At 40.3% G+C, this 14,703-nt stretch overlaps 1 pseudogene; it reads right to left on the bottom strand.

Annotated features, from left to right (window-relative positions):
* Positions 1–7,994: 7,994 nt before the first annotated feature.
* Positions 7,995–9,074, bottom strand: LOC149985094 (uncharacterized; annotated as a pseudogene).
* Positions 9,075–14,703: the final 5,629 nt, after the last annotated feature.

Genomic DNA, 14,703 nt, shown 5'->3' with positions numbered 1-14,703 from the left:
TCTTGTGCCAGGTGTCTCCCCCTTCCAGGCAGCATGGCAGGTGGGGTCTGACAGAGATGGCTGAAAAGACACCAGAACAGAGGGACACAGCAGCAGAAAGCTGCCAACAGTACAAGCTACCACCACCCAGCCCAGAGTCCAGAACGACAGAGCATAATGAAGTGCAGGTGAGACACCTTCGATGTGCACATTATAGGACATCCTCAGCCTTAAACCACATGCATCACCCCTCCTTGATTCAACCAATTGACAGTAACCCTCTCTACCCCTTCCCCTTGGCCCTAACCTCTCATGGTTGGTGATTGACTCAAAGAGCAGTGAGTTGCGAGGCTTAGGGTGTCCTAAAATGTTCACCGTATCATGTACACCCTACTTCTCTTCAGCTTGTCTTGCCTCCCATCCTGGCTGCATCTCTCCTAGACTAACAGGTGCTGGTGCCTGTTGTGGTAGCCATATTGCGTGTTCACAAGAAAACATGTAACCTGATGCTGTTGCGAGACTCCCACTGTTACCAGTCCTTTTACTACTACGGGTCCAGGAAAGTTTACGTGGCGTCGTAACTTTTTGGCCACCCTCACGTCAGGGAGTAACATCTTGAATGATGTCTATAATAACTCTAAAACATTCTCTGAGAATTCTCATTGGCTCTTGGCCCATGCACAGCCAGTTGTGGCCTTCGGATGAGCACAGTGTGGTGTGAGACCAATAACCTTTATTTGTGATGCATGTTTCTCTGTTGATGCCATCAATAGTCTCCATGTGGTGTATTACACACCAGCTGTCCACCTCTCATTAACAAAGCAAACGAACACCCACCTTCCACTCGCTCATTAAATGCATAACCCTTGTCGGCAGAAAGAAGAAAACAGAAGGGAGCGAGTGGGTGACCAATTTCTCTCTCGATACTTCGTAACAAATCCATGGCCGTCAGGGCTGGAAAGTTCATAGTACAAAAACTTGTTTCCTGCTTTACCGCTGGTAAATGAGAATATTTGCTTTCCAATTAGCAATATTACATTTTGGATTCCATAATGGTGGGATATATAGTACCTGTCAAAAATGTGGACACACCTACTCATTCAAGGGTTTTTATTTTATTTATTTTTTACAATTTTCTACGTTGGAGAATAGTGAAGACATCAAAACTATGAAATAATAATAACTATAAATCAACATTTATTTTTTTAAAGTAGCCACCCTTTAACTTGATGACAGCTTTGAACACTCTTGGCATTCTCTCAACCAGCTTCACCTATAATTATTTTCCATCAGTCTTGAAGGAGTTCCCACATATGCTGAGCACCTGTTGGCTGTTTTTCCTTCAATCTGCGGTCCAACTAAACCCAACCCATCTCAATTGGGTTGAGGTCGGGTGATTGGAGACCAGGTCATCTGATGCAGCTATAAGGGCACAAGGCAAGACCCAAATGCAGACACAGGAGGCAGATGGTTGAGCTCCGATATTTATTATACCAAAAGGGGTAGGCAAAAGGCAGGTCGGGGACAGGCGAGAGTTCATAAACCAGGTCAGACAGGCAGGGGTTCAGTGAACAGGTCCAAGTCCAAACAGTGCAAGGTGATAGGAAGGCTCGAGGTCAGAACAGGCAGAGTGGTCAGGCAGGCAGATTCAGTGTCAGGACAGGCAAGGGTCAAAACCAGGAGGGCTAGGAAAAAACAGACACTGGGGAAAAATAGGAGCTAGGAAAACCCCTGTTTGACTAGGCAAGATGAACTGACACAGAGAGACAGGAAACATAGGGATAAATACACCGGGGACTAATGGGGAAAACAGGAGACACCTGGAGGTGGGTGGAGACAATCACCAAGACAGGTGAAACAGATCAGGGTGTGACAGCAGCACTCCATTACTCTCCTTCTGGAGTAAATAGCACTTACACAGATCAATTGAATAGGCTTATGTAGCCTACTCACAGGCAGATATGACAAGACTTTAAAAGGACTTTGGAGAATTGGAAATTCTTATTCATGAAAACAGGAGTGAAGGAGAAACTACATCAGTAAAGTTTCACAGTTGTGAAACTATAGGCTCCCTAATCAGCTTAACACCCACCGTGGACAGTGTTGGGATAGTATTGGTTTTTCAAATGTAATTCAGGCTAAGTCTTACAATAATCAGTTACTGCCATCACTTTTATACAAACACAGTGTCACCCATAGGGATATTATATGCAATGATGTTTTTAGGTGTATTTTTTGCTGAGTGTCGTCTGGTTTCTGTTATGACAGAGATGAAACAGGGAAAAGGTCAGTGTTCCTGGCATTGGAAATGACTGCCGAAGAAACTTCTTCACTCGTCGGAGATTTCAAAAAGGCTTTTCGGCGAAAGCAAACGATGCTATTATCTGAGGAGAGCACCATAGTAAATAAAGAGAGAGAAGCATATTTCAACCCTGCAGGCGCGACACAAAACGTAGAAATTAAAATAGAAATCATGCCTTACCTTTGACGAGCTTCCTTTGTTGGAACACCAATATGTCCCATAAACATCACAAATGGTCCTTTTGTTTGATTAATTCCATCGATATATATCCAAATGTCCATTTATTTTTTGATCCAGAAAAACACCGGTTCCAACTTGGGCAACGTGACTACAAAATATCTCAAAAGTTACCTGTAAGCTTTGCCAAAACATTTCAAACTACTTTTGTAATACAACTTGAGGTATTTGTTTACGTAAATAATCAATAAAATTGAAGACGGGATGATCTGTGACACCACTCAGTTATACTACATCTTAAATAATAATAAGAGCTTTGCAGTAGCAATTGGGGTGGCAGGGTAGCCTAGTGGTTAGAGCGTTGGACTATTTACCGGAAGGTTGCAAGTTCAAATCCCCGAGCTGAGAAGGTACATTCTGCCCCTGAACAGTCAGTTAACCCACTGTTCCTAGGCTGTCATTGAAAATAAGAATTTGTTCTTAACTGACTTTCCTAGTTAAATCAAGGTATAAAATAAATAGCATTTGACTTTCAATGATGCACCATCTCTAATGATGACAGAAAAGTACAAAGATCTTTTATAGCCAAGATACACCCCTTTCAACCTACATGACGACCACAGATCTTAGGAACAGTTCACAAAGGGACTTTTTACTTGAGAAAGTAGTATCCATTAGCCAGATAACATTCACTATAAATTATCGTTCAGTTTGGTCCCTAAGACGAGGTTCTGATCTCGTTCCTGGTACTTCATAGCACAGAACCATTACCTTATCCAATGGCATAACTCAATTGTCAACTCTAGATACTCCCATTTCAAGTAAAACCCCTTCTTGACCCCTCTCCTAGACAAGCTCACTGAGGGGAGTGAGCCTCTAGGTCATACACTATGCCAGAATAAGTATAACATCAGAGAGGACATACAATGGTTCCAGACACTGCCATACACCTCCCCCGAATGCCAAAGGAGGGAGTGACTTGTGCACAGACATTATGGAGACTAGTAATTGGTTCCCCCTTAATCAAGCTATCCCTTCACATGGTTTAACAGATACATTCACATATGAAGACAATGTTCCATCCTGTCCTCTTCCCTTTCTGATATTCTGCATAGCACCAGAGACATGTAAAAAACAAGCCTGACCTCTCCCCTCTCTGGGCCCCAAGTGACTGAGCCCCAGCTGAGGGAAGAAATGCAACTGTCAACACCAGAGTCATTGGAAATACATTCTAATAAAAAATATATCTCATAAGAATATTATGCAGATAAGTCATCTTAATTACTTATGTTACCCAACTAATTCTGATTCATCCACCACAAGGTTCAGAATGTTCCTATCAGAAGATGGCTGACTCTCTGTGAGTCGGGAGGTGCAGGTCAGTGTTGCGTTAGGTTTCTCAAGGTGGTAGATCATCGAACTGACACGGCCACACCTCACGAAGATCTAATCTAACACGTCTGAGTACTCACCAAGGCTTACTAATTATAGTGTGGGAGGACTCAGCCAGGAAAGAAGACTTCCCTTTCATACCTCTGAGTTTAGCATATGGCATGCCAATATTGGAATATAACCTGAAATTTGCTCATGAGTGTACACAATAAGTTCTTACTATATAGAAAAACAGTTCACAGTTCCTAAAAGGAAATAAGCAACCCGTTGACTCTAAACATCTGGGATAAGATACATACATTTTATGTTATATTGAAATACATTACATGTTTAATAACAAAGGAAAAGCAGAGGGGAAATATCACATTGTACACTGAGTGTACAAAACATTAGGAACACCTGCTCTTTCCATAACAATACAGGTGAACGCTTTGATCCTTTATTGATTTCACTTGTTAAATCCACTTCAATCAGAGTATATGAAGAGGAGGAGACAGGTTAAAGAATGATATGTACGCCTTGAGACAACAGAGACATGGATTGTGTATGTGTGTCATTCACTGCAAAGCTGCTGGGGTTTTCATGTTCAAAAGTTTCTCATGTGTTTCATGAATGGTCTCCCACCCAAAGGACACCCAGCCAACTTGACACAACTGTGGGAAGCATTGGAGAAAACGTGGGCCAGCATCCCTTTGCAATGCTTTCAACTCCTTGTAGTCCATGCCCTAGGGCTCCAAACAAAAATCCTTTCCCAAATCAGTTCTACCCTACTGGATAAGTCACAGGATGCTATGATGGTCTTGACAACTGTCCTACGATCAATTCCCATCCCACTAACCAGCCTAAGGCAACCTTCGTACATCTATACCCAAGTCAGTCATCTTCTCCGATGGACAGCTGTGTGGCTGCTGCCGCTGCTCTGGATTAATGGTGGTCCCTTCCATAGATGCCTCCTACACACAACAAACTGCAGACACCATCTGGCCCTGCCCTCTGGACACAAATATATTTTAAAAAACAGGGTTTTAGAGGAAGTCATGGCTACAGTGCATTCGGAAAGTATTCAAACCCCTTGACTTTTTCTACATTTTGTTATGTTACAGCCTTATTCTAAAATTGATCATATCATTTTTTCCCCTCATCAATCTACACACAATTCCCAATAAATGTTTGCATATCTATTAACATTTTTAAACTGAAATCTTGCATTTACCTATGTATTCAGACCCTTTACTCATTACTTTGTTGAAGCACCTTTGACAGCGATTACAGCCTCGAGTCTTCTGTACGGCTGTGCCACTCAAGTAAATTCAGAGACTTCCCTCAAAGCCACTCCTGCATTGTCTTGGCTGTGTGCTTAGGGTCGTTGTCCTGTTAGAAGGTGCACCTTCGCCCCAGTCTGAGGTCTTGAGCACTCTGGAAGAGGTTTTCATCAAGGATCACTCTGTACTTTGCTCCGTTCATCAGTCCCTCGATCCTGATTAGTCTCCCAGTTCCTCCCAGTTCCTGCCGCAGAAAAACATGATGCCAGGTTTCCTCCAGACGTGACGCTTGGCAATCGGCTCAAGAACATCAACCAGCTCTCTAAAAAAACACCCTTAACTAACATCTCTCATAAGTGACTGGCAGAGGGGCAAGCCAGCCATCCTCATACAGTAAATACATTTACATTTGATACCTTCCAAAGAAAATGTTTTTTTTTGTCTCGACCTCTCAACTTTCACACTTTTTTTGATGTGATGCCTAGATTGTGGTGGATGAACAAACCGTCTTCAACCACAATCCACAAAGCTTGAATTACATATGGTTGAACCACAGCAATGGGAATAGGTTGACATGAGCAGTTTGTTTGACAAATGCAATTTAGTCTAACAAAGAAAAAGATCAGCAGTTGTGCACAACATCCATTTTTGAACACAACTGAGGTAATATTTTTCTGAGATTGTGTAGTTAGTTGTGTGATTATCAATCTGTTCATAAAAAAATTGGCCGTATGACTCCACAGGCTGGGACGGGACATATTCTGTAATTAGTTCCTCTCCAGCAAGTTTTACAGAAGCTGTGAGGTGAAGAGGTAGAGGTTTTCCAAGAGTTTTGAGGGAGCCCGATATTTTTTCTCCTTTCAGTCTCCTGCCTGCAAGCTTTGTAAGGAATATACCAAACTCTGACTCTGACTAAAACACTAAGGCGTTCGGGAATGTCTCACCAAAGAAGGAAAAGCTGGCAAATTTGTTGTGGAACACACTGCATCCCATGGAAAAGAGATTTCAAACTTCCATTGTTACCCTCAAAGGTAAAAGATGACGTTGCCCATAGAGACCCCCAGTACAGTACACTATCAGTAAGGTGGATTAGCTGATGACAATTGAAAGAGAAATGTTCTTGTCTATATAATTCTTCCATTTTCTTGACAAAGAGGACTAAAGAAATGTGAGCTAATCTAAGGTTACGCTGTGAAAAAAAGATCCTTGAAGCAAAATATGCATGCTGAATGTACAGTGCCTTGCGAAAGTATTCGGCCCCCTTGAACTTTGCGACCTTTTGACACATTTCAGGCTTCAAACATAAAGATATAAAACGATATTTTTTTGTGAAGAATCAACAACAAGTGGGACACAATCATGAAGTGGAACGACATTTATTGGATATTTCAAACTTTTTTATCAAATCAAAAACTGAAAAATTGGGCGTGCAAAATTATTCAGCCCCTTTACTTTCAGTGCAGCAAACTCTCTCCAGAAGTTCAGTGAGGATCTCTGAATGATCCAATGTTGACCTAAATGACTAATGATGATAAATACAATCCACCTGTGTGTAATCAAGTCTCTGTATAAATGCACCTGCCCTGTGATAGTCTCAGAGGTCCGTTAAAAGCGCAGAGAGCATCATGAAGAACAAGGAACACACCAGGCAGGTCCGAGATACTGTTGTGAAGAAGTTTAAAGCCGGATTTGGATACAAAAAGATTTCCCAAGCTTTAAACATCCCAAGGAGCACTGTGCAAGCGATAATATTGAAATGGAAGGAGTATCAGACCACTGCAAATCTACCAAGACCTGGCCGTCCCTCTAAACTTTCAGCTCATACAAGGAGAAGACTGATCAGAGATGCAGCCAAGAGGCCCATGATCACTCTGGATGAACTGCAGAGATCTACAGCTGAGGTGGGAGACTCTGTCCATAGGACAACAATCAGTCGTATATTGCACAAATCTGGCCTTTATGGAAGAGTGGCAAGAAGAAAGCCATTTCTTAAAGATATCCATAAAAAGTGTTGTTTAAAGTTTGCCACAAGCCACCTGGGAGACACACCAAACATGTGGAAGAGGGTGCTCTGGTCAGATGAAACCAAAATTGAACTTTTTGGCAACAATGCAAAACGTTATGTTTGGCGTAAAAGCAACACAGCTGAACACACCATCCCCACTGTCAAACATGGTGGTGGCAGCATCATGGTTTGGGCCTGCTTTTCTTCAGCAGGGACAGGGAAGATGGTTAAAATTGATGGGAAGATGGATGGAGCCAAATACAGGACCATTCTGGAAGAAAACCTGATGGAGTCTGCAAAAGACCTGAGACTGGGACAGAGATTTGTCTTCCAACAAGACAATGATCCAAAACATAAAGCAAAATCTACAATGTAATGGTTCAAAAATAAACATATCCAGGTGTTAGAATGGCCAAGTCAAAGTCCAGACCTGAATCCAATCGAGAATCTGTGGAAAGAACTGAAAACTGCTGTTCACAAATGCTCTCCATCCAACTTCACTGAGCTCGAGCTGTTTTGCAAGGAGGAATGTGAAAAAATGTCAGTCTCTCGATGTGCAAAACTGATAGAGACATACCCCAAGCGACTTACAGCTGTAATCGCAGCAAAAGGTGGCGCTACAAAGTATTAACTTAAGGGGGCTGAATAATTTTGCACGCCCAATTTTTCAGTTTTTGATTTGTTAAAAAAAAGTTTGAAATATCCAATAAATGTCGTTCCACTTCATGATTGTGTCCCACTTGTTGTTGATTCTTCACAAAAAAATACAGTTTTATATCTTTATGTTTGAAGCCTGAAATGTGGCAAAAGGTCGCAAAGTTCAAGGGGGCCGAATACTTTCGCAAGGCACTGTAAGTAGGATTTTTGGGGGTAGAAATGGAGCCAGAAGGATGCTAGGCAGAAGACTGATTGAATAAAACAAGAAAAGCACAACACTCCGATGCTTTCCAACATTTTCTAATATGCAGTGATCGCAGAATTCTTGTGATTTCCTTTGGTGGCTTGAGATTTCGCAGTCGAGAGTCTAATTCTGTAATTTGTCAACCTATGTACCATGGATTCAAACAGTGTCCAACCAAAGAGACAGAAGTTGTAGAGATGCCGAGGAGAACAGAATGCATGTAGTCAAGCACAAAACCAAACACAATGTTGAACAATGGAAGCAAAAACAGTGTTAACAACCCCTTTACACCATTTGGCAGAATGTCGAGTAGTGTGAATGCATTATCCTCAAATTGATTGTGTGATCTTTTTTTGCAGTTGTTGACTGTAAGGATAGGATCTTACATATCCTCTGCCTTTGGGGACAACTTTAGCAGGGTGCAAGCACCAGCCATAACCATATTCACCGTTGAATTTCTTACAGTAACAAAGGATTGGCCGGGCAATTGCATCTGAGGAACAAATCAAAGAGAAGACCTTTGTCCTCTTCAGAATCCCACTCTATCTATCCAAAGTAATGGGTTTTGGGCTAAATTGCAAAATTCATCAATAAAAGGTTTTAAAAAGCTATCCATTCTGAGTTTTTCTGGGCCAAACCATCACATTTTCTTTCCGATGTATGTAAGGCAGTTCATTTATGGTAAATTGAAGGGGACAAACAGAGTAATTTGAGGAGTTAAAAATGGGTACTCCATCACAGTTCCAGGTTAATGTTAAATCATCAGCAGATAGCCTATTCTCTTTCAGTAATGTGGTACATCTTTCCATCCATGACATCCTCGATTTCATATTCTTCTTCCTTCACTGTTTTCCTCAAAATATATATTCCATGGTTCTCCAGCGTATCTCGCAGAAGGTCCCTGAAAGGTGTTGACAAAAATAAAAGTTTTGTTTCTCTGATGGACGTTCCACAATGTGAGCAATTTGTGTCTTCTGGTTGCTTTCCTAAGAAATTTTGGCATTCATAACAAAATAATTGAGAGACAGCTGTCAGGGCTGGATTACCCAAAAACATTTTAACAAGATATTTAGATGTTGGAACCAAGTTGGGGACAAGCAAATTCAGCAAGGCAGGTAGGTATTTCAGGGCAGTTCCAGTCAGGTGATGACGCAGAAAAAAGAGCATTATTGCTATAAGGCATTGGCCCTTTATTACTGATGCCCCAGGGTAAATCCTTCCTTCGTTTTGAAAAGACTTAGAGGAAAGGTATATTTAGACATTTGTTTAAGCCAGAAGGAAATGTATAATAAATCTGCAAAGGTAGAACAGACTGCTAAGGCCTGAGCTTTGTGTGTGTTTGTGCATTGACACTAACCATCTCAGGGGCATCATCAAGGTCTAAATCATCAGAGCCAGGTCGATTGGGGTGTGCCAGGGGGTAAATTAGGAATACATGGAAAAAACCAACACAGAACATTATCTAACTAAAGTATTTGGTAGAATACATAACATTGACTTCACAAGGGTGAGGCTAAGAAACTGTGTGTGTGTGTGTGTGTGTGTGTGTGTGTGTGTGTGTCTGTGTGTGTGTGTGTGTGTGTGTCTCTGTGTGTGTGTGTGTGTATGTGTGTGTGTGTGTTTGATGATGTCCCCACATGTATAAACAGCTTGACAAAATGGACCTCATGGGGACATTTGACAAGTCCCCATGAGGTGAATTGTGATTTTTGGCTCAGGGGTTAAGTTTAGGGGAAAACGTACAGTTGGGCATGGTGTTAGAATGGGGGTTACTATTATGTTAGGCATTACGGGTTAAGTTTAGAGTTAGGCATTAGGGCCAGGTGAATTTTAGGCTTAATATTTAGGTTATTGAGGTTAAGATTATGGTTAGCGTTAAGAAAGGGTGTGGTTAATAAATCTTCTTTGGGATAGGGGGTGGTATTTTGACGTCCGGATGAAAAGTGTGCACAATGTAAACTGCCTGCTACTCAGGCCCAAAAGCTAGGATATGCATATAATTGGTAGTTTTGGATACAAAACACTCTGAAGTTTCCATAACTGTTAGAATCGTTGCTCCCATATTGGCTGTAATGTTTCCAAGCGCATGGCTGAGACAGCACGTTATTTTTGTTAATCTCCGGTAAAGACAATAACGATTATCCGTCTTAAATTGTATTGTTTATTTGCGTATAAAGGTACCTAACGTTTGATTATAAACGTTGATTGACTTGTTTGGATAAGTTTATTGGTAACGTTTGGAATTCATTTTGTATGCATTTTGAAGGAGGGAAAACGAGTGGATTATTGACTGAAGCGCACCAGCTAAACTGAGTTTTTATGGATATAAAGAAGAACATTATCGAACAAAATGACCATTTGTAATGTAACTGGGACCTTTTGGAGTGCCAACAGAAGGAAATCTTCAAAGGTAAGGCATATATTATATCGCTATTTCTGACTTTCGTGTCGCAACTCCCTGGTTGAAAATGATTTGTTATGCATTTGTGTGCTGGGCGCTGTCCTAAGAAAATCAAATGGTTTGCTTTTGCCGTAAAGCCTTTTTGAAATCTGACACCTTGGCTGGATTAACAACAAGTTCAGTTTTAGTTTGATGTGTTGCACTTGTGATTTCATGAAAGTTTAATATTTATAGTAATTTAATTTTAATTTGGCGCTCGGCCATTTCACTGGATGTTGGCCAGGTGGGACGCTACAATGTACCATCTAGCTAGCATGTTAACCAGCTACTGTATCTAGCTAGCAGATATATAGCTAGTGTATACATACCAGTAACAGCATAGCATAAGCAGTTGAAAACCCCAAGCAGTAATATGGTTGTAGCTAAATCTAGTTTTCTAGAGCTCACACATAGCTAAGGCAATATAACAACAACAATACCTTAATATTCCTGCTTGACCTGGTCTGTCTTGGAAAAGGGAAGTTTTCATCACGCATCCATTTTTTATATGGTCCCATTATCACTCAGACTGGAGGCATTTCTTACAAGGGTAATCAAATTAGCTAATTGTTGAAAACTGCTCGCATCATGTCAACTGCTAATGAAACTGATTCCATAGCTATCTATAAAAAAAAACTTTGCGGCAAAGCATAAAAGGCGCCAAGCTCTACGTAACTAAATTAAGCGCATGGGCGAAAGTTAAAAAACAGTGTGATCAAATAAAATAACAGTTCTCAGTTTGCACTTTGCAGCACAAGCAAAATATCACCAAACATGTGTGGATTTTTTTTAAGGGAGGACATCTGTAAATTGTTCCAGATTAAAACATTGAAGAGTTAGATGGGACGTGCAACAATTTGAAATAATGTACTGTTAAAACCTCTTAGGGATAGTGAGACGCTAGCGTCTCAAGTGGCCAATAGCCTCGGGAAATGCATAGCGCCAAATTCAAATAAAACGCGATAAAACTCAAACTTTCATTAAATCACACATGCAGGGTACTCAATTAAAGCTACACTCGTTGTGAATCCAGCCAACATGTCAGATTTTAAAAATGCTTTTCGGCGAAAGCATGAGCAGCTATTATCTGATAGCATGCACCCCCCCTGAACCACCTGAACGAGTTGTAAACAAAAGAATTAGCGTAGCCGGCGCTACACAAAACGCTGAAATAAAATATAAAACATGCATTACCTTTGACGAGCTTCTTTGTTGGCACTCCAATATGTGAAAATAAAAGAGAGCCGCACACTCTAGGAGCTCAGATGCAAAAATGTAATACCAACGTTTCGACAGCCAAGCTGTCTTCATCATGGTATCAGGGCACTCCAATATGTCCCATATACATCACAATTGGTCCTTTTTTTAAAAATTAATTCCATCCATGTATACCCAAAATGTCCATTTATAAAGCAGGTTTGATCCGGAAAAAAACAGCTTTCCAAAACACAACGTCACTACAAAACATTTCAAAAGTTGCCTATAAACTTTGCCAAAATATTTCAAACTACTTTTGTAATACAACTTGTAATAGGTATTTTTAAACGTTAATACTCGATCAAATTGTAGACAGGGCAAACTGTATTCAATAGAGAAAGTAGACAAAACATGCCCCTGTTTCCCTCTTGCGTAACTATCAACAGTGTAACGTTGTTCCAGGAAGTTAACTTCAACCTAATTCCAAAGACTGGTGACATCCTGTGGAAGTCGTAGGAACTGTAAAATGGCCGCTATCTAATTTCCCTTGGCAAAGACAACTGAGGGAACTGTCAGAGGAAAAAAATGTTTTTATTCTGAACAGTTTTTCCTTGGGGTTTTGCCTGCTACATAAGTTCTGTTAAAGTCACAGACATGATTGAACCAGTTTTAGAAACTTCAGAGTGTTTTCTATCCACACCTACTAATCATATGCATATATATATTCCTGGCATGAGTAGCAGGAAGTTGAAATTGTGCACGCTATTTATCAAAAAGTGGAAATGCTGCCCCCTATCTCTAAGAAGTTAATTGGCAGCGCATGGGGAACAGATATCCTACCTATAAAACAATAACAACTAATGTGGCTAACGTTAGCGAGCTAAGGAGCTAGTTATATAACTTTGGTTCACAAGTATGTGTAGGTAGCACTGGCTAGTTATCTGTTCTCTTCAACACAACCAAATACCTTTAAAAAATAGTTCTGGGGTTAATAATTATGTCTGGAACACCTCCAAACATTGAGACTAAAAAACACCACAAATAGTTTCAATTGGTGAATTTGTCTTTAACAAATATGTCCCGTATTCATGTCTAAATTTGTAACTTTGTCCTTCCAGGCCAGAATTCAGTGACACGAAGATGATTAGAAGTTGGAAGGGGGTGGTTGAATGAATCTGTATTCACTTTCTCTAACTGTCTGTCATATTGTGTGTTCCCAGACATCATGGCTAGTGGATCCACACCCATCTCCAAAATTCACAATGGTGAGAGATGAAAAACAGTTTCTAACGGTGTGTGTGTTCAGTTTAAAACCTCTCTAGGCTAGGGGGTGGTATTTTCACGTCCGGATGAAAAGTGTGCCCAAAGTAAACTGCCTGCGACTTTAGCCCAGAAGCTAGGATATGCATGTTATTAGTAGATTTGGAGTTTCTAAAACTATTTGAATGATTTTCTGTGAGTATAACAGAGCTTATTTGGCAGGCAAAACCCAGAGGACAAACCATCCAGGAAAAATACTCTCTTTTCAATGGATTTTCTATGTGAATCTAGATTTCTAAGGCACTTGCTTGCAGTTCTTATCACTTCCACTAGATGTCAACAGTCTTTAGAAATTGGTTGATGTTTTTCCTTTGAGAAATGAAGAAGTAGGGCTGTTCAGAACGAGGGTCGAGTCTAGTGTGCTGTTGTGGTTGGGGCGCGTGACCTGAAAGCACGCTCCACTTTGTTTTTATCCGCTATTGAACGCAGTTTATCCCAACTTAAATTTTATCGATTATTTACGTTAAAAATACCTAAAGTTGTATTAGGAAAGTTGTTTGAAATGTTTGGACAAAGATTACAGGTAATTTGTTAAATATTTTGTAGTCATGTTGCGCGAGTTGGAACCGGTGTTTTTCTGGATCAAACGATATAACGATGGAATTAATCGAACAAAAGGACCATGTGTGATGTTTATGGGACATATTGGAGTGCCAACAGAAGAAGTTCTCCAAAGGTAAGGCATGAATTATATTGTTATTTCTGAGTTTTGTGTCGTGCCTGGTGGGATGAAATATGATTGTCTGTGTTTGTTTGATGGGGTGCTGTCCTCAGATAATCGCATGGTTTGCTTTCGCCATAAAGCCTTTTTGAAATCTGAAAACGTGGCTGGATTAACAAGAAGTTAAGCTTTATTTTGACATATTGCATGTGTATTTTCAAGAATGTTAAATATTTACAATTCTGTAGTTTGAATTTGGAGCCCTGCACTTTCACTGGATGTTGGTCTGATGGGACGGTAGAGTCCCATCTAGCCTAGAGAGGTTTTTAAGCATGATTATCAGAATATGAGGAGTAGAGATTGAGAGTAAGAAATAGGATTAGAAATTGGAAGGAGGTGGTTGAATGAATCTGTATTCACTTTCTCTAACTGTCTGTCATACTATGTTCCCAGACATCACGGCTGGTGAATCCACACCCTTCCTCCAACCCCCAAAAGCAGCACCCCGAGACATAGCCGTCACAATCCTACCAGACAACGTGGTAGGGTGACTTCAAACCTTGAGCTGTAAAGCGGGGATGCAAACTAGTCACAATTTGAATACAAAAGCAGGTGCATTAACATTGTAACAATACAGCAAGCAGAAAAAGAATGTATGCATGTGCAGTTTTGCTTAATTTAACGTAAATGTTTTAATGCATATTGTAGTACAATGATAATTTGTTTTATACGTGTTTTAACTTCTAGAGCGCCATATAGGACTATGCAAAAAATATTCACAAAACTACTAAATCTATCTATAGGAGTACAGCAAGCAAACAACTTCAGTCATGGCAGAAAGGACTACGAGAATGGTTTTATAATTCAAATACATTTACTTACTTAAAGTGGTGGTTCATCGAAAATACTTTTAACCTCATTACAACATTTGCCTAGGCATTAGCCTTTACCAGAGACAGTTTTTAGATTAGTTGGATCAGTATTTAGACTTCTGAAATTATATTTCAAAATGCAACATTTACGATTTTTATCTAGAATGTATGAAAAACTGTATGTATTTATCCTCA

This window comes from Oncorhynchus mykiss, chromosome 2, assembly GCF_057628025.1.
Source record: "Oncorhynchus mykiss isolate SJ-2025 chromosome 2, ASM5762802v1, whole genome shotgun sequence".
Taxonomy (NCBI): Eukaryota; Metazoa; Chordata; class Actinopteri; order Salmoniformes; family Salmonidae; genus Oncorhynchus; species Oncorhynchus mykiss.
Note: the sequence above shows the minus strand (reverse complement) of the source record. Positions and strands in the feature narration are given on the sequence as shown.